We start from the raw sequence: 21,910 nt of genomic DNA on the forward strand, positions 1-21,910 counted from the left end.
GTGACTCTGATATCTAAATTAACCAATGTAAGAATTCTCTCATTCTGCAGCCAAAGGACGAAACTATACCCTTTATTTAATAAAGAAAATATATGGTATAATAAAAACAAATCCCAAAGCCTACAAGTAAAGCAATAAATCTAAAATACCTTGTGTCTGGCAGGACAGCTGAGACGGAATATCAGATCAGAAATGAGGTAGAAAAAATAACCTCTAGCACAACTGGAATTAACTCTGTATTTAGAGATTACTTCACAGATCTAACTGCATACACTGTCACCCAGAATATTTTGGATGACTACTATGTTAATCTTCCATCTTCACAGTAAGACGATAACATTCTTAATTGAGTGGATTAGATGATATCAAATATGTAATTGGTTCTTTTCGGACAGGCAAGGCATTAGAACCACACTGCTTTGAAGTCAAGTTTTATAAATCATATAGGAAAAAGCTAGTCTTCAGAGCTGTTATAATATATTGTGTCAAGGTCTACTTGGTGATACTTTAATCCAGGGGTTTTTGACACAATTGACTGTAAAGTCTTCTCTCAAATCATCCTAATTTCTGTTTTAAAGCCTACTTGGGAACACTTTAATTTTTCTGATTGACAACATAAATCCTAAAGTCTTTGCACATCACAGTGACTGCTGCACATCCAGGCTAAATGCATGTACTAAAAACGCACACAATTTTTGCAGCGAAAGTATTCTGCAAATAGTATCTGCTTTTTCTGAAAATGGTTATTACATTTTCAAACTAACAATTAGCACTGTACAATAGATCAAGCCAGTTTGATTTTAAATCAAGATCAGGATAGAATTATGTAGGATCCTGACCAGTAACATGGTGGTGATTTGGTCTTGCAAATGCAACTTCTAGAATCAATTGGACCAGATCCTCAGCTTCTGTAAATCAGCATAGCTCTATTGGCTTCAATGGAACTATATTAAATTACACTTGTTGATGATCTGTCTGGTTTTATTTTTAATATTAATTCTGTGAACTAATAACCAAAAATATGTAAGTGAACCCATCTGGCAGCAATAGAGAATATATTTCAGATTCAGCTGAAAAGTCTACATTGAGGGTAGTATTTTTACAGGAACTTCAAAGATGAGGTTTTGGGCTGTTGAAAATACTTGCCTTATAAGGAATGAGGTGCTAACCATCATAGATGAAATAAAAAGAAACCATAACTTTTGCCAATATGTGAACCAGTCTAGAACTAAATTCTTTGAGTTTCAAAAGGTTTGGGTAATTTTTTAAAAAATTACTTTTCATTCTTTATACATCTTCCTGATTTCATACTGGACCAGAAGTGAAGCGTGAGAGCTGTAAGCTTTCAAAAGTGACTAATGCTATTGTGTCTCTATTTTTGGCACCAACAGAGATTGAGGGGCCTGACTTTCAGAGGGAGGATGCCCAGTGCTTTCTGATAATCGGGGCCATCTAAAGTGTCACATTGGGTTTCCAAAATCACTAGCTGCTTTTGAAAATTTAGGTCAAAGGGCTTAACTACCTATAGCTGATCCTTTAATCATTGTGCTGTGCCTTTCTACATTAGATGATAAATTCCTTGGGTGAGGGACTTTGCCTTTCTGTGTTTGTGCCATGCACATCTAGGATGCTATATAAGTGAAAAAATGGCCACTACCAGTATTCTCATGAGATTTACAGCCCACAGCTTGAGGAGATTTTAATGCATTACTTCAGCTAAAGTTCTAACAAACATCAGTGTGTTGGCAAGAATGCCATCCATGTAAAAATTTTAAACCTCAAAATAAGTTCTCTTAATAGCGAGTAGAAAAATATTACTGTTGGAAGAGGGAACATATGAAATCTCTAGATACTACAGATGTGCCTGATTTGCAGAGTTCTGTTTCATATCTTATTTTCCAAAAGGGCAGAGATCTTCAGATCCAGGGCAATTTGATTCTGAGCTGGGGTTAGCCACACAATTCAGATCCAGACTCAAACTTTCACAAAGTGTGGGAGTGTTATGATTCAGTGCTTAGGTTCAGGTTAATCTCTTACAGATACCTGTGCTTTTAGAGTCTCTTGATACGTCAAAGACCGTGAATATAGTACTGAAAATAACTTTGTTTCAGTGCAGTAGGAAGCTTCAACTCCATACACAGGGAATTAAAAGGATTGTCTGCCTGCAATGGTAGAAGGGAGGGCAGTCCTTAGACCTCAGGATCAGTGCAAACATCCACAGTTGAAGACCCCCAATAAGCCATAGAAATTCTGAATGTTTGACATGGGACCACTTGGGTCCAGGATCTATCTATCTGTCTGTCTGTCAAGTGCTATGCACCTCCATGGCATGAAGTAATATTTTCAGAAATAGAGAGCACATAATGGGTTTTGGAGCATGAAAAGCTAACATTATATAAGAACAAGAAAACAGAGTGCAATCTGGATTTACACAGGCTTGCTCTTACAAGCTTTTACTCATGTAAGTAATGCTCTTTAATCAGGGTTTGCAAGACCATGCCCTAATTCATTACTGGTAGTGCATGGACCGTGGATACAATGACCCCTGCCACTGTGGATTTAATTACAGTCACAAAACAGCATGAAATATAACAAATTGAATTAGAAAAGAGAAGTGATGACTTGACACAGAATTGCTTTATTTCAATGGAGTCACCTTTTATCCTCTGTAGTCAATGCTGTGGTGAAGAGAACTCTAGAACGAATACTTCTGAGTTACACACGTCAGTGTCATTACACAATGACTGACTTTGGCTAAAATGAAATAAAAATGGACTGACTGAAAGGGGATGTTGATTTTTAAAGTCTCAATTAAAAGTTAAGGGCCTGTTTGCAGTCTTTAAATCTGACATTCTGAATGTACTTTGAGTCCATCGTAACAGTACAATAGCAGAAAAATGGGATATTAAGGATGCACAGTATATTTCCTGCAGGCAATGCCAGTAATTTAGTGTACACTAATGTAAAGATCTTAATCACTCATGGCCATGATATTAGTCCACACTGCATGTTCCCAAATTTGGCTTTACTGATACATTTAAAGGGCCAACAGTATCTTCTGCGTGGAATCTCTAGAGATCTGCTGTATTATGACATGATAAAAGTGAGGTAGAAATCCTGATCTACTGCATTTGTGTAGTTGAGACCTTTAAGGCAGTGGTGTTTGCATGCAGTGACGTACTGTGAGAGGGCTGGAAGCTAACAGGTGATCCAGCACTCTGATTGCATAAGTGATCAACCAGTGCTGCTGGAGAAGGCTGAGTGGGGATGTGCAGCAAATATGCTGGGAAGGCTTAGAGGGCTGATTGAACCAATGAGCCATCAGCTGAGGGGTATTTTAAAAAAAAACACACACACAGGAAGGAAGTGAGGGGGAGGACCTGGGCTAGCTGAGAGCCTAGTACGTACTGAGATTCCCAAGGAAGGGAGCCCTCTGTTCTTCCCTGGCCTGGTGGGAAAGGAATAAAGGGCAAGGAACACTAAATATTTACTACATGAGACTGTATTGTGTGGGTGATGGGAATGTAAATAAACTCACACTTACTGGAATCTGTGAGGCTTCTGGGACGTCAGATCAGAGACCGAGTATGCTCCATTGCACATACCAGACTCTTCAACTGTTGTATTTATTTATTTTTCTTCCAGAGGGTGGTATCTACCTTTCAGTGAAGATCTTTTCAAGTAAGGGTTGGACTCAAAGAACTAGGATGTGTTTTCCTGAAATGGAAATAACTGACTTGAGAAAAGTCTGACTTGCAGATCAGAAAGCAGCAAAGTTATTCCCCCCCCCCTCCAATCAGTGGGAGTTGAGGGTATTCAGCACTCTGTGGCAGGGCTGAGCATTTTGCAGGATAGAGCCCAGGATGTGCTGTATAATGTCAGCATCACTTCTGAAGTCATGCACCACTACTAGAAGTCAGAATCATTCACAAAGGGGTGACAAATCTTTCCTTTCAACTAAATATTTCATTGGATTCAGCAGGGATGAAGAATAAAGTTGTTGTAGAGGCGTCCGGAAATTAATTGGCACAGCATTTTGTGACACAGCAACAAGAGTGAATCCAGTGAAGAGTCTTCCAGGCTGGAATGTTCGTTCTTCATCTTCAGCAACATGAGTAGGAAAGTTCAAACTCAGGAGAACCTATGGGGGAAGAGTCAAGCAGACTCAATTTTGATTAGGATGAGTCAGATGAGAAACACACCTGAGAAGAGATCTTTGTGAGGAGAACTCATGTAATCACTTCAGCTGTCAAACTATAGTCTATATCCTGCTTTGGAGAAAGTATGCCTTCCTTTAAACTAAGCTCACTACTGGTTAGTGTGAATTTACAACACAATCCTAGCAGAAATGCTTGCCAAAGATAGATGATGATGATGATTGCCTCAATTTTTGGGTGCCTAATCTGAGATGCCCAGATGTCTCAACAAGAGATGCAAATTTTGAAGTGTCAAGAAGGCCATGCTGCTATTCTGGGCTGAGCTGAAATTAGAACTCATGAGTCCCCCTACTCTTGCAGTCATTTCTGTAGACCATCATGGTTGGTATGATCTATTCTCAATCAACAGTGCCATAGTCTGAATTTCAGTTTTACTGCTGGATTTGGTGTATAACCCATCTCCTTCCTGTTCCAAGTAATCAGAACAGAGGTCTTAAATTAAGGGCCAATTTGTGGCATTGAATGCACATGTGCAACTACCACTTACTCAACAGGGGTCATGCATGAGTATCCAACATTTGAATCTACATGTTCTAGGAGTATCTGTCTTACTCCTTGAATCCAAGAAAATGGGAAAATAGTAATAATTTTATATTTGAAAACGTTCATTGAATGTAAGGTACTTCCTAAAACATTTCAGTGGCTTTTGCTATTACCAGAGGGAAAATCCAAAATATTAGATTAGGGAGAATCACATGACCATGTAGAATCATCAGTCAATAGCAGGGAAAAAAGCTGGGGTCTTCCTAAGCAAGTTATTTCACATTGTATCCTTATATATAGAGATGTCAAGACTTGATTTTAAAATTTTTTTCTAAGGTTTAATTTTTAATCAGGCTTATTTTTTCCCAAAACAAGCAACCGTCCTAATAGTTATAAGAACATTAATAATTCAGTAACATGTCTTACAGATGGAGACAAACTCAATGTGTAATATTTTATGATGGGGGGAGGAGGGAGAAGCAAACAGGTGCTCTGCAAGTCCCTGTTTAACTAAATGTGTAAAATGCATAGACAGCTGAACTCCTTGTATGGGAGCTTGTGCAGGCAGGCAGTTAGTGACAAGAACTGACACATTAAACAATCACGAGGTGACCTGTATAACTGATCCACATAAGAAAACCAAATCAGAGTAGGATCCTAACGTTAGTATATTACCACGTATCACAACATTAAGTAAAGGATGTATCAGGTTAGCATGTCTGATATGTGAAGCCAATCTGGATTCAAAGTATCTGATTTAGACCTGAGGTTATTCAAAAGGAAACATTGTTTAGTGCCATAGCTAATAATGACAGGTTTCAGAGGAACAGCCGTGTTAGTCTGTATTCGCAAAAAGAAAAGGAGTACTTGTGGCACCTTAGAGACTAACCAATTTATTTGAGCATGAGCTTTCGTGAGCTACAGCTCACTTCATCAGATGTTTACCGTGGAAACTGCAGCAGACTTTATATACACACAGAAATCATGAAACAATACCTCCTCCCACCCCACTGTCCTGCTGGTAATAGCTTATCTAAAGTGATCAACAGGTGGGACATTTCCAGCACAAATCCAGGTTTTCTCACCCTCCACCCCCCCACACAAATTCACTCTCCTGCTGGTGCTAGCCCATCCAAAGTGACAACTCTTTGGGCCACCTCAGGCATAGCTCCTTGGAAAATCAATTTCCCAGTCAATTTACTACTTTAGTGGACACCCCAAGGCCAGAAAGTCACTGAAAATCAAATCAGGCAAACACTGACAAGTGAAATTAGAAAACTTACTTTTTGGCTTTTGGATATTTGGAAAAGACCCCAAGAGGACCCTTCTCCACAACACACAGACTGGAGAACATTAGATGGCATCTATTTTCAGTTCTTCATTGAAAATGAATGGTTCCCTTCAGTCTTGCTGTGTACCTTTTTAAATCCCTGAGCATACTTGAATTAGCCTTGGTTTATTGGCTGGAAGCCATAATGAGGATGTCAATGTTAAAAGCAGCACCAAGTCACACTATGGCATCTGTCAGTTTAATTACATGTTTGCTCCTTTCAGAAATATGGTGCCATTGTGAAGAATCAGTTGCGCTGGGTGAAAAGTGATCTCCAACTTTCTACATTTTTATGTGAACTGGGAGCAGTGCAGGTCTGGTTTGCTGTAGCCTCTGGTTTTGCTGATTAATAAAGCTGCTGGCACTGCAAATGTGTTCGTTCTAGTTGACTAGGATATCTGTCATGTTTTGTTTACCTCAATGGCATGTTTAAGGCATTCACAGCTGTTCAACAACATGTTCTAGTGTCAGGATAGAACCTTCTGAACCCAAACATGGCTATCTTCGTTAGGATTTCCCCATATCCTAGTTTCCATAATGAAGGGAGGCAACAATTATTTGGGGATTAAGAAGCTAGGACCCAAAGGAATTCGTTCAGACACTCAAGGGAAGAAGACAAGACAACTGCACTCAGTTATCAAAATCTTTTGAGATAAAGCATAGTCCAGTGGCTAGGGTGTTAATCTGGGGTTTGGAAGACCTGAATTCAATTCCTAGCTCTGCCACAGACTTTTTGTGCCTCTGTTCTTCATATGTAAAATGGGATAATAGTACGTCACTAGCTCACAGTGATGTTCTGAGGATACATGTCAGAAAGATTGTGAGGTGTTCAGATGTTATGGTAATGGAGAGGCAGAAGGAAGATGACCACTGTGATATGGAGACTACACTGCTCCCAGAAGAGTTATACCAAATGTACCAAACATTATACCAAATGTATGTACTTTTGTTTACTTATTCTCTCTTATGTACCTTGTTTTGAATAAGTATGCTGAAAAAATGAGGGCCTTTATGGAGAAGTGTGACTCAGTGCTAGCTCTAAAATAAATAGGCCTCTTTCCTCCCTCCCGCATTTTTTGCCCCTTTTGTACCAGAAGATGGTCTCATTATTTGTGGCAAGGATTGTGGAACATAGGGAAACATCGAAAGTTGATGTACAAGTGGCATTTTAGCGCACACATGCCCCATGTGCATGTGCTATTGCAATAAGTATCTGTATGAATTAGGTGCAAATTATAAATGCATCTGTACATGTATTTTGTGCGTGTCAGTGTGTACATGTAGTTTGAAGTCATGCTCTGAACACACACAAACATGAAGAGACAGAAAAAGTATCCTCTGCATCAATGAAAGTTTTGGATGTGCAAGAAGTGTAGGCTGGAGTGGATGCAAGTTAAATATAGCTTCTGTTACCTGTATGTGTATAATATATATGAATATTATTTAAAACACAACTGTCCAACAGTGCATTACACCCTTTCATAGTGCGGTTTCAAATAAACATTTTGGTTTAGTACGCAGTGTGGGCCAAGGTGAGATTCTGTGGCATCAGAAAACCAGTGATTGATACCCTATTGCTTTCTCAAATGAATTTCAATGGGGCACCAATCAATGGTGCTTTGACATTAGAGCCTGAAGAATTTCTATCTCTGCAAACAGTTCCCACACAACGCAAGCTACTTTTCTTTGACTCTGAGTCTGCCTTCCTACACCAGAACAAAATTACCCTTTCTCCTATAATTATTCTTTTAAATACATTAATTTTTCAAGCAACACTTTACTACAAAATTAATTAGCCATAATTAATTCCTGTGACTGCTCTAGATTTGTCAGTTTTCATTATGAACTCATAGCTTCAGAAATTGATGGGCCAGATTCTCTGGTGCATCACAACCCCTTTGTGCCACTCAAGTAGTGTTAAAGGGCCATACTCTGGCCACAAATTCCCAGGGGAGATTTTCCCTTGGGATAAATGAACTCTCTGTTGGGCTGGTTCTTTGCTTCTGGTCCTTCTCGCCCTCAGTGTAGGATTCTGTTGGGGACAGGAGCAAGTGTTCTGGGAGTGGGGAGGGGGCTTTGCTAAATGGAGCTCCACTATGCCGGTCCTCTGTAGGTATAGGGTCCATTTCAGAGTTTTTAACACTGGCACAATTCAGCACAGACAGGAGCTCTGCATCAGAGCTGGATATTAGGAAACCATAAGGCTTCCTGATGCCCAACCCCTCTCTGCACCCAGTGAAGCTCTTGTGGAGGTGAAAATCAGCCCCCATATAACTGAAACATAGGTTTGGTCTCCTCTAGCTACTTATGTTGGTATAACTACGTCACTCAGGGGTGTGGAAAATCCAAGCCTGGAGAGACGCAGTTATATCATCTTAACTACCAGTTTAGACAGCGCTATGTCAATGGGACGGCTTCTCCTGTCGATATAGCTACTGCCTCTCAGGGAGGTGGATTATGCATGCCAGTGGGAGAAGCCCTTCCACTGGCATAGGTAGCATCTTCACTGAAGTGCCATAACGGCACAGCTACATTGGTGCAGCTATGCTGTTGCAGCCTTTTAAGCGTAGGCAAGCCCATAAAAGTTTCCTTACCCTGGAAACTGCCCTAAGCCTCTGCTTAACAATGAGATGGAAAGAGTTTAATTTCCCCCCGACTAAAAAGAACAAAATTAATTTCAAATCTTAAATGCAAAACCAGGCGTAATTGATTAATTCTGATTGACTTCGGAAAAGAAGCCAGGCCTACGTTTAGTTGATAAAATGGTCTAGTTGGTGTCTATATTTAAACAATAACTTACTTATTAATGTTTTTAAATTGGAGTACAAGCAAAGGAACTCTGCGTGTACAGAGTATAAAAACAAACATTTCGATTGGCCATAAAGCAGCCTGTAATCTGGGGGTTTCTTACTTTGTTCTGAACAGAATGTAAACACAGAGTATTCAATCTAAACATAATCTTCCTAATGTTTGGCTTTCTCCCCAGATTTGGTTGTTCCCAAGTTTTTTCCCTCTGCCTAAAGAGCTCTTATACGCAGGTTGGAGTTAATAAGTGCCTGCTGCCACAAAGAATCAGCAGAAATCAGTCAAATTGGAAAGAGGTTTCTTACCAGGTACTTTCAGGCTGGGTCAGCTAAACAACCATGCCACCTTGTTACAGAGCTCCCAGAATTAATTGAATAAAACAAACAAACTAAAGCTCTAAAGCATCCAGGAACTGTCTCTGCATGTTTCTGGGAAGAACCTAACATGCTTTTGGGCACTCGGATAATAAACATTGATAATATATATTCTGACCACAAAATCATTTCTATGGCTAACCCAACTGATCCCAGTATAGGAGAAACATGTCACTTGCTTGACAGTCAGGTTGCTACTGTGACCATGAACAGTCGTATCCCTCACAACCTGAGCAGAGGATCACCTGGTGCAGGATACAAGAGCATCTTTCTTTTGTCTTTTTAAATCTTTGTTTATGCTGTTACTCCCCTCCCCCCCGCCCCTTCTTACTTTATTCTGTAGAATTAGAGACAGACTTCACAGTATATTCCCTTGACACCTCTTTTTTTTAAATTATTTTTAGGTGAAGGTGAATTATGAAGGAGCATAATAACATAGTAACAGAACACAGTAACATTTTCAGATGGAAGGAGGCATTTAATGGTCCTAGGTCCATCTGCCTACTTAGCTAGTTTTTGTTCCCTGTATTATTTTTTCATCTTTATTTTTGTGCGATTTCATTTTCTTTTATGGAAAACAATCCAAGTAATGATGAGTTTTTGTTTAAATATTTTTAGCTCCAGTTTCTGTAACATTACTGCTGCGCCAATTTCAGCATTGTCTTTGAGGTTTCCTCAAAGGCTTCAAGGGGGATGATCCTGCAGAGAGTAGTTGCCCCCTCAGTCTTATTGCAACCTGAACAGTAGATACCCAGAGGCTGAAGACTTGTATGGAAGCCAGTATCACTCTTCCGCATCCCTCAGCCTAGGTCAAATGTTCCTGCTCTGGACCTCCTCGTCTTGTGGTAGCAGACCGACTATTGATACTGATGACTTTTCTGCACACTACCGGAATTTTTGAAGCAGTTTAGATAAAGACCTAATCCGTCTCACTAACAGAGAGAAAAATGGCGAACGTCACAGGTTCAGAATTAAGGCCCCATTTCTCCACAGCATATAGGCACAAGTTAAGTCCCATTAAAATTAAGCATGTACTCAAATGTTTTGATGATCTGAAGCTAATGGACAATGGATCTCTTTTCATGTTCTGAAATATTTGGATAAAGGATTTTTCATGTCTAGTTTTTGGCCATGACTAGACACTGAAGTGCCAAAACACTCAAGAAGATAGTTATTGTAGAATTTATAGATCAGGGAATGGAATTGAAAATGTCAGAATTCACACAAGAAACCCTTTGCTCTCAAGATTCCCATCCTAAAGATCCAATTCTGCTTCCAATGAAGTCAATTGCAGTTTTGTCATTGACTTCCAACAGAGCAGAATAGAACCTTCAGTTTTCAAATTCAAGAGATTTAGATAGTGCGGATAAATTCTGTGTTGAGATTTGAACTCATCTAAGCCTGATTTCCAAACTCTAATGATGTACATTTAATATTAGCAGAGAATGAAATCCCAAAGTTATATAAAAATGACAATTATGATAAAATTTGTACTACTAATCATAATTAATAAACCCAAGCACTCGGCTACCATGGTGATGAGCATGGTATAATAACTTAACTAGACAGAAATAAGCATGTGCTTATAGAATTTAGACACCCAGAAATAGTTAATGATCTTTAGTTTCCAAAGACACTTTTAAAGAGTACTATTGGTTTAAAAAAAGAAAATAAAAAAACAAGAACCCACCTCTCCTCTGTTTGGAACACAAAGAAATACTTACAAATGCAGGGGACTCTTCAAAAGAGGTGAAATAAAATTGTAGATGAAATTAAATGGTTGTTAGTATTCTATTATGCTTTTGGGCAATGTTTTGTCCCCTATGAAGAACAGAGCTGCAGAAGAATTACTTTGTGGCTTTATCAATACTTTTGATAGATATTCTGGAAAATGTCTTAAAAAGTTGGCTTCAAAGTGCCATGGAATATGTGACAGCAGCAGTAATGATTGAAGAGTGTATCAAAACCCTTGAAAATTTAGTCTATGTTCATAGCATTAAAGGGCAGAGTGCATGGAAAAGAAATTGCCTAATTTGTCATACAAAATAAATATATATTGTATCTGCTTTATCTAAAAAGGGCTTGGTTCACTTCTTCCATGTGATGAGCTGCTTTCTATTAGGCATGGAACCTCAGTCAGATGTATATAACTTACTAGTCATCATTCTGGAGTTGACACACTCAGAGCTTCAGAGGTTGTCAATAGAACATTGCCTTGCAAATTGTTACGATTCAAAGAAAGCAGTAGTTTTAGTAAGACAGTTATCCAGCTGTAAAAAGAGGGTTTCATTCGGTGTCTTTGAAAAGCTGACAGTATCTTAGTTTTTACATTTGTCTTATGTTTGGACAGATCATATTATTTTTTATTAGAATTTGTGGGAGGAAAAAAGCCATGGAAATGAAATCTCATGTGAAATGGCTTGAAATTGCCTTTCACTTGCCTGAATAAATTTATTGATTTTGCCCTTTTATAAGAATGAAAGGTTAATGAAAACAATCACATTGCTTTCATCCCAAGGTAGAGATTATGTAACACATAGATGGCTTGGTACTTTTTTTTATAACAAACATTATTGTTCAGATATCAGCCTTCTGAAAGATTAGCTATTGTGATGGGAAATGTTATGCTACAATATCTTCAAGAATTGCAATACAGTGTGTGACAGATTCATAACTCTAACCTTTTAACATTTCATTTCTTTGTTATTTAACAGCGGACACCATTATAACTGGAGGGTAGTGCTAGAAATGCATCCATATAACTGGAGTTTGCAGCATAGAGACGGTTGAGTGGGAATATTTTTATTACTTACTACTTAAAACCAAAAAGATGCAACTACATATTGGGCTGAATTGTGGTTCAAAGAGCCAATAGAGTGCTTGTGTATGTGCCTGGCTATGAGTGTCACAGCTGTAGTGACAGTAGTGACAGACAGTAGTGGAGGGAGGATTAATGTTCAAAAGTGGTACATGCTATACCTGACAAAGTGTGGTATCAGCTTCCACTAGTGTTTTTCTGAAGCCAGGACTCCCTGGAGGAGAGAGGGAGAGGGAGAGGGAGAGGGAGAGGGAGAGACCATGCCAAACCACCACAACCATATAGCTCTGCAAGGAGCAGAAGATGAGCCTCGCTTGTGCTTGGGAAGCACAACACTGTGTGTAATGCAGCTGGACTGGGAGTAAGGAGCTCCCTGTACTCTCCCAGCCCTATTTGTGAAGTTCTGTAGTTCTAAAGAAGCCAAATAAAAGCATGTGTAGTTGGATTGTTACATAAGTGGTCTGTACACTGATGACATCCCTTACAAATTCATGATTGTCTGCTGTGAGATGGCCCACTTCCTGCTCAAGATGGGGCATCAGACAAAGACTGGGCAGGGCAATGCTGTTGCTCAAAGTGTCCAGGGACTGGTATCCTTCTCTGGGCATCTCATTTTCTCACTTTTACTTCTGTGGCTGTTCCTCTAAGCTCAGCTCCCAGCATACATCTAGAGCAGGAGGCTGAGGTCCCAGAAGGCTTTGGGGGAATTTCTGGGAAATAATGACTTTTCTTTCTCCTCAGATTTCTTTCTATGCCTAGTAGAGTAAATAGTCATCCACTAACAAATGTCTTTCAAGAATCTCATCTGGTGTTTTGTTCTGCAATGTGACTTAATTAAAAGAAAAATTAATCTCACATTGGAGAATAGAAAGTATTTAGATACCATTAGCTATGCTAATTTCTAATACTAGGAAATGCTTACCAATTTAAAGCACCGTATTTATTAGGGACTGATTTAAAAGTGTTAAATGTCTAGTATTCATTGATATAATTCCTAAAAGAGTTTTATAGTATCAAAATATAATCAATTTTTGAGCAAAGGGAACAGGAAGGGTAAAAGTAAGCAAAGTCTTAGTCTTAGGGTAACTCCTAGCTCTGTTAGGGATTTAGATTAATCTAGTATCAGAATCGATAACTGAGACCACCATATCAATCTCCCACTATTACGTAAGTGTGGTAGTTATACCATTCACTACCGGAGAGCCATCACATGTTTGGTAATGAATCTAAATCTTAATGGATGATACCTAGCTCAGAGGGGTTGCAAGTGCTTTGGAGGATAGGATTATAATTCAGAATGATATGGACAAACTGGAGAAATGGTCTGAAGTAAATAGGATGAAATTCACTAAGGACAAATGCAAAGTACTCTACTTAAAAAGGAATAATCAGTTGCACACAAACAAAATGGGAAATGACTGCCTTTAGAAGTACTGCAGAAAAGGATCTGGGGGTCATAGTGGATCACAATCTAAATATGAGTTGACAGTGAAATAATGTGGCAAAAAAAGTAAACCCCATTCTGGGATGTATTAGCAGGAGTGTTGTAAGCAAGACACGAGAAGTAATTCTTTCTCTCTACTCCATGCTGATTCGGCCTCAACTGGAGTATTGTGTCCAGTTCTGGGTGCCACATTTCAGGAAAGATATGGACAAATTAGAGAAAGGCCAGAGAAGAGCAACAAAAATTATTAAAGGTCTAGAAAACATGATGTAGCAGGGCAGTTACCCCGCTCCAGAGAGAAAAGGCTAGCCTGATTGGGGCGTGGCTCTAGCTGTGGCTGCTTCCCCAATCGGGCCACAGCTGACCCTATAAAAGGGCTGTGAGCCAGGCACTAAGCTAGTCCCTCTCTAGCTGTGGAGAGAGAAGGACTTGGCTGCTTGGGAGAGTAGTGCTGGGGGAGCGGTGAGAGGAGTTGGGGGAGCTCCAGCCTGATAACTCTCCAGGCTGCGGCCTTGTGCAAGGCCTACAGAGGTACTGGGGCTGCAGAGATGTAGCCTGGGGTTAGGCAGAGGCAGCTGCTCCAAACCCCCCTTGACAGTGATGAGTGGTTTACAGACTGAAGTCTGCCCCAGTGAGCAGGGGCTAGATGATGACTGGCAGTAGCCCCTGAAGCAAGGTGGGGATAGAGGGTTGGGGGCTCTGTGGGAGGGGTGACCCAGAATGTGGGGGTACTGTGGGGCAGAACCCTGAGGTAAAGGGGCCTGGGAGAGACATAGGGCCAATAGCAGGTGAGCTAGCAGAGGGCGCTCAGTGTGCTGGAAAGAGCTAATTCCTGAGATGACCAGCAGGAGGTGCTGCACTGGTGAGTCATTGCTTCACTACAAGTGGTGGAGAATGTGGGCATAGGTGGCCCACCCCGATACAAGGGGTAGGGCAAGGACTGTGGGACTATTACCAGACAGAGTAAGGTGATGATGGATCCTGGCTACACTGGGTTTTCTTGGTGGAGGCCCCTGGTTGGGCCCTGGCATCAGTGCCCCAGCAGAAGGGGGTGGATGACCTGCATGGGATCTGGGAGACCCAAGAGAGACTATGGGAGGTGCAGAGGGCCCTCTATGAACAGTTGGTGCAGCTGGCAAGGGAGCAGTGAGCCCTGGTACAACTCCTGAGAAGGGAGTTTCGGAGGAGCTGCCGAGACTGGGACGGAATGCCCAGCACTAGGACCCGGAGGCTGGGCAGGGAACGTAGGGTGTGTTGTGCCCATACAGGGCATGGACATTTAAAAAGGGATTGTCCCTATTGGGGTGGGGCTAGGGCGCCTCATCCCAAGCAGGGACAAGTCCCTAAGACAGTCCTCTGGGTGAGGGAACCCAGGCAGCTGTGGACATGTTGGGCCTGTGGACAGCGAGGGCACCTCTGGAGGGATTGCCCACGGAACATGACCCAGGGAGGGCTAGGCCCAGAAAGGAGGGGAAAAGGCCCAAGGCAGCAAGGAGGCGGGGAGCCTTCTGGAGCTGCCAGAAACTGGGCCATGTTAAGAGATAATTGGGCCACCCATGAGAGGGGGCAGAGGCAGTGACGGAGATGGAGGGGACCAGCAGGAGGTTAGGACACAGACTGGCATTGAGCCAGTCACCAATGAAGAAATCCAGACAGAGTGGGGCCTGCAAGAGGCCGGGATTCAGGTGGTCATGGTACAGGACACCAAACGGACCCAGACTCTGAGGGTGGAGGTCCGGGAGATACGGACCTGAGGGTGCAGCTTGAGGTGTTGATGCAGGCCCGCCATAAGGTGGAGGCCCACATGCGGGAGATGGCCAGAAGCTGGGAGGCCTCGGAGAGGAACCTTGTGGGCCTGAAGGGCTGGCCCTGGAGGGCCAGCTTCAGGGAGCCCAGGCCAAGAGTCCCCTCCCCTCATCCCCAGGGTTGGAGATTTTGAGGGGGTGTGCGTGTAGTGGGGCAGTTACCCCACTCCAGAGAGAAAAGGCTAGGCTGATTGGGGAAGCAGCCACAGCTGGGGCCACGCTCCAATCAGGCCACAGCTGGCCCTATAAAAGGGCTGTGAGCCAGGAGCTGAGCCAGTCTCTCTAGTTGTAGAGAGAGAAGGACCTGGCTGCCTGGGAGAGTAGTGCTGGGGAAAGGCGAGAGGAGCTGGGGAGCTCCAGTCTGGTACCTTGTGCAAGGTCTACAGAGGTACTGGGGCTGCAGAGGTGTAGCCTGGGATTAGTTAGAGGCAGCTGGTCCAAACCCCTCTTGCCAGTGATGAGTGGTTTACAGACTGCAGTGTGCCCCAGTGAGCAGGGGCTAGGTGATGACTGGCAGTAGCCCCTGAGGCAAGGTGGGGATAGAGGGATGGGGGTTCCCCGGGAGGGGTCACCCAGAGTGTGGGGGTACTGCAGGGCAGAACCCTGAGGTAAAGGGCACTGGGGTCCAGGAGGGACACGAGGCCAGTGGCAGGCAAGCCATCGGCCAGCAGAGGGTGCTCCGGGTGCTGGAAAGAGCTAATTCCCAAGATGACCAGCAGGAGGCACTACACTGGTGAGTCATCGCTTTGAAACATATGACCTATGAGGGAAGACTGAAAAAATTGGGTTTGTTTAGTCTGGAGAAGAGGAGACTGACCGACAGGAGATATAACAACCTTTTATGTACATGAAAACATGTTACAAGGAGGAGAGAGAAATATTGTTCTCCTTAACCTCTGAGGAAAGGACAAGAAGCAATGGGGTTAAATTGCAGCAAGGACAGTTTAAGTTGGACATGAGGAAAAATGTCCTTACTGTCAGAGTGGTTAAGCACTGGAATAAATTGCTTAAGGAGACTGTGGAATCTGCATCATTAGATTTTTAAGAGCAGGTTAGACAATACCTGTCAGGCATGGTCTAGATCAGTGGTTCTCAAAGCCGGTTCGCCGCTTGTTCAGGGAAAGCCCTTGGCGGGCTGGACCAGTTTGTTTACCTGCCGCATCCACAGGTTTGGCCCATCGCGGCTCCCACTGGCTGCGGTTCACTGCTCCAGGCCAATGGGGGCTGCAGGAAGGGCAGCCAGCATGTCCCTTGGCCCGCGCCGCTTCCCGCAGCCCCCATTGGCCTGGAGCGTCGAACTGCAGCCAGTGGGAGCCACGATGGGCCGAACCTGTGGATGCGGCAGGTAAACAAACCGGTCCGGCCCGCCAGGGGCTTTCCCTGAACAAGCAGCGGACCGGCTTTGAGAACCACTGGTATAGATAATACTTATTCCTGCCATGAGTGCAGGGGAAAGGACCAGAAGACCTCTCAAGGTCCCTTCCAGTCATATGATTCTATGTTTGTGAATCAACCCCTTCACGCTTTGGGGAAATTTGGATTTGCATCTTGATCTGTCAAATAGTTGCTATCTTTATAGTTTTCAGAGTAGCAGCCGTGTTAGTCTGTATTTGCAAAAATGAAGTGAGCTGTAGCTCACAAAAGCTTATGCTCAAATAAATTTGTTGGACTCTAAGGTACCACAAGTACTCCTTTTCTTTTGATCTTTAAAGTGGGTTGTAGCCTCTTTTAAAGTGACTTGATTAGTTCAGTATTCAACTATAGTGTCCCTGGGGAATGAAGTCAGATCCTGTGGTGCTACAGTTTTCAGATCAACAGGATGAAAAATATTTTTTGATTCTTAGATTTGGAGACTCTTAGGTGCACACGAAAACAAATACAGTTACTTGTAACTGTGTTTGTATTATGAGTTATACTAAGCAGATCATTAAAGTTAGTCTCACATCAGAATATGAAACCTGACAGCCTATGCAATAGCTACTGCTATATTCATACTCACATATATCCAAAGATGTTAGTCTAGTGGATCTCTCAACATATGGTCATCAAAAAATGGGTGGTTCCTGCTGGGATCTTCCCAATGAGGTCTTTCCTCTGGGTCTTCTGACTCTGTCCATATCAGGGACTTCCCTTTTGTTTTGTTCTGACCACATTTAACACCTTATGCCTATGTTTGAGGGGCCCAATCTCCTTTGCCTTATCTGCACTTTTATACCCCACAAATTTTAGGGTGCCCCACTTTTCATAGGTTGTTCTTAGTTCCCCTTATGCTTAACATCTCACTAACATTTATGTAAACATGAGCCATGGTAACCTGTGGTCTGAACAGAATTCTCAGTTATGGTACAGTGAACTTTGTGACTTTTCCCAGAATATCACCTATTGCCACATCCTTTATGGTAATCTTGTAACTTTACAGGGATAGGGTCATTCCTGAGTCACCCACTCATGTCAAGACTCTTGAAGCCTTGTGTGGCTAGGCTGAAATCTTACAGGATTTAGTCTGTAGGCCTTGTATTACAGCCTTGCCTTACTTATATACCTAATACACGCTGGTCACTCGTAAATACTTGTCAATCTTACACTCCTATAATGCTATTTCAATCTTTTCATCACACACTGATTACATATGAAATAACTGGGTTAATCATGCCACTAGATCACAAACTGTAAAATGAACTAATTGGCTCCAGGGCAATAAAAGAAAAATCTCAAATATGAACACTCACAAACTTGGGCAAGTTTCGATCTGAAATTTAGAGCTCATCTTCATCTCTAATAGTTAGCACTTGACAACTCCCAAGTATTGTGTAATGTCAAGGTTCCTCCCCCACTCTGAACTCTAGGGTACAGATGTGGGGACCTGCATGAAAAACCTCCTAAGCTTATCTTTACCAGCTTAGGTCAAAACTTCCCCAAGGTACAAAATATTCCACCCGTTGTCCTTGGACTGGCCGCTACCACCACCAAACTAATACTGGTTACTGGGAAAGAACTGTTTGGACGCGTCCTTCCCCCCAAAACCTTGCACCCCACTTCCTGGACAAGGTTTGGTAAAAAGCCTCACCAATTTGCCTAGGTGACTACAGACCCAGACCCTTGGATCTTAAGAACAATGAACAATCCTCCCAACACTTGCACTCCCCCTTTCCTGGGAAATGTTGGATAAAAAGCCTCACCAATTTGCATAGGTGACCACAGACCCAAACCCTTGGATCTGAGAACAATGAAAAAGCATTCAGTGTTTTACAAGAAGACTTTTAATAAAAAATAGAAGTAAATAGAAATAAAGAAATCCCCCCTGTAAAATCAGGATGGTAGATATCTTACAGGGTAATTAGGTTCAAAAACATAGAGAACCCCTCTAGGCAAAACCTTAAGTTACAAAAAAGATACACAGACAGAAATAGTTATTCTATTCAGCACAATTCTTTTCTCAGCCATTTAAAGAAATCATAATCTAACACATACCTAGCTAGATTACTTACTAAAAGTTCTAAGACTCCATTCCTGTTCTGTCCCCGGCCAAGACGACTACAGACAGACACAGACCCTTTGTTTCTCTCCCTCCTCCCAGCTTTTGAAAGTATCTTGTCTCCTCATTGGTCATTTTGGTCAGGTGCTAGCGAGGTTACCTTTAGCTTCTTAACCCTTTACAGGTGAGAGGAGCTTTCCCCTGGCCAGGAGGGATTTCAAAGGGGTTTACCCTTCCCTTTATATTGATGATATGTAAACAAGAATGAATGCTACACATGCTGACTAAAGAAGGATCATAGCAACTAATAATCACCAATACTGTTCATATACCTCAAGGATATTGCTTAGTGTACAATCTGAATACACAGATGTGGAGTCCCTCAGTGATTGCTTCTCCAATTTTTATGCATGTTTGCTAGGTATCAAACTAGCAACACCAAATTCTGAAGGCTGGGAGATGTAGTGAAGTCAGAAAGTAAACACTGAAAGATATCCTGATTTGGCCCGATTTTATTACAGCTAATACTTGTAAAGTTGCTGCCGTTCTAGTATCTATGTAGACTTGCTCTCTACCGAAATTTTTTGCCTCGTAGGAATATGTATTGTCACTCTCAATTAATTTACTCACCACCAGCAATGTACTTTTTTCCCGTAAGGCTTTAGTTGAGACAAGAACTCATCTTATACTTATTTTCATGCAAAAGTGAACTTTTATTCAAGTCAAATTAATCCAAATCCCTTTTTTATTTAAAATAGCTGGTACTCCCACAATTTAGTTACTAAGGCATTACACAATCTACACCCCATGAATAAACCTTAGGCCTAGGAGGCAATGAACTGGAAAAATGAATGTCATTTCTACACTGATGGTTAAAGTTTAATCACACCTCCAAATGTAGACCATTTCTGACAGAATGGCAAGTTCATTTTCCTGAAGGCAGTCAGTTGATAAACATAAAATACCCATAGTAGGTTCAGTAATTTCTCAATTCCTGAAAACTTTCAGAATTCAGCAGAGCCGAAGAGCCTGTCAGGCATGTGATTGGGGTGCTCTATCAAAACACTGCTGTGGCAGCAAAAAGACTCGTGCATTAATTTAGAGGATCTAAACATTCCATAACACATGTAATGTGCTAGTCAGAGGTTACATCTGATGACATTGTGCCTATTTTTGTTGACAAGATTCCTATACTTATAAAGCGATATAGAAAACAGGATGCATAAAAACTCTTAATGTAGCCTAGACCGGTGGTTCTCAAAGCCAGTCCATTGCTTGTTCAGGGAAAGCCCCTGGCGGGCCAGACCGGTTTGTTTACCTGCCGTGTTCGCAGGTTCGGCCCATCGCGGCTCCCACTGGCCGCGGTTCGCCGCTCCAGGCCAATGGGGGCTGCGGGAAGGGCGGCCAGCCGAACCTGCGGATGTGGCAGATAAACAAACAGGTCTGGCCCGCCATGGGCTTTCCCTGAACAAGCAATGGACTGGCTTTGAGAACCACCGGTCTAGGCTACATTAAGAGTTTTTATGCATCCTGTTTTCTATCTGCCACGTCCGCAGGTTCGGCTGGCCGCCCTTCCCGCAGCCCCCATTGGCCTGGAGCGGCGAACCGCGGCCAGTGGGAGCTGCGATGGGCCGAACCTGCGGACACGGCAGGTAAACAAACGGGTCTGGCACACCGGGGCTTTCCCTGAAGAAGCGGCAGACCTGCTTTGAGAACCACTGGCCTAGACTACACTAGATACATTTCAAGTATCCACTCTGAAATGAGTGAATCACCTGATGTAAGAAACCTTGCAATATTTTGCATGTTGTAAAACATTGGGGCCTATCTTGTAGCATCCTCCTATTGGACCAAGTTTTCCTCTTGCTAAGGCAGCTGACTCTGTGAGATAATTCTGTCTGAACTCTCTTTAGGAATCAAGGGAAGCAGTTTCCAGAAAGGTTAGCTGTTTTATTATAAGCCTTCTTAACACAGCATATCAAAATGACACAGACTCTTCCCTCAAAAGTCTGTGCAGGCCAAGTAGTCCCTTCCCCAAGTCTGTCCCTCCCACCAGTAACTTCAGCAACCCAGAACTTCCTGGCTCTTCCATCTGATGGTATCCCTTATACCATCACACCTGTACATATTCTATTAATGTATGTAATTTTAAAGATAAAAATATAAATTGTCTGCGTGCAGTAGTACTTGCTGAATATAATTAGTATCAGATTACAAAATGTATCCAAGTTTATGCAGGGTCATCACTTTAAAGAGATTAAAATAGTTACTTCATCAGTATTTTCTTTGATGGAGATCTGGCAAATGGGGGCAGGGCTCTGTTTTAGCTTTATGGATATTATATGTCCATACTGATTTGATATTGTATTGATTACAATGTGACTATGGCTGTATTTAGGCCCAGAAAGCAGTCAATGGTTTCAGATAAATCCTGTTGTCAGTACGCTAACAGGCGACATTACCTTTTGAAGTTTCATTTCCACTCAACACTGGCTGGTAACTCCTGGGTAATGGAAGATCTAGGCAAACAAAGAGCTTTGGTTCTGATAAAAAAAAAAAAACAGCTTGACAAATAGAGGAGAGACTCTGGGAGGGGTCTGGAGAAATGCAAGCTGGTTCTCAGACTCGGAAGGAGGCAGTCTGGGATTAAGCTAAAGCCTAACTAAATTTGCAAGGGAAGATTAAGAGTTAGGTGAGAGGATATGTGTAGAGGAGTTTACTGTTTTAACTCTTTCTCTGTGCTTGTTAAGTTTGTATGAACCAATAAATTGTACTTGTGGTGACAAAGCTCTCCTCAGTCACTACATTGGGCTGGCTGATGTAAATCCATGAAATGGGCTGTTATAGCTTGTTGATCTAGTCTAAAGTGGGGTGAACTGTGAGGCTTCCTCTGGGAGCAGTATAGGTAGAGGCCTGTCACAAGGAAAGAGTGCCCGTAGAGAGACATCACAGGTACAGCTTGCTCCCAAACTGAAATAGGGCCATCCTTCCTCTGTCTGTTGGTGTTCATCAGGTGTATGTCCTCTGTCTCATCCTCACCTCTTTCACACACCCTGTCACGGAGTCTCCGGGTGATGCTCTGGAACTACTCCATATGAAGCCAGTCAGGACTCTGGGGAACCATGCCTCTTCTCTGAGCGTACTGTCACCAGGGCAAGA

The sequence above is a fragment of the Lepidochelys kempii genome, chromosome 7, assembly GCF_965140265.1.
Source record: "Lepidochelys kempii isolate rLepKem1 chromosome 7, rLepKem1.hap2, whole genome shotgun sequence".
Taxonomy (NCBI): Eukaryota; Metazoa; Chordata; order Testudines; family Cheloniidae; genus Lepidochelys; species Lepidochelys kempii.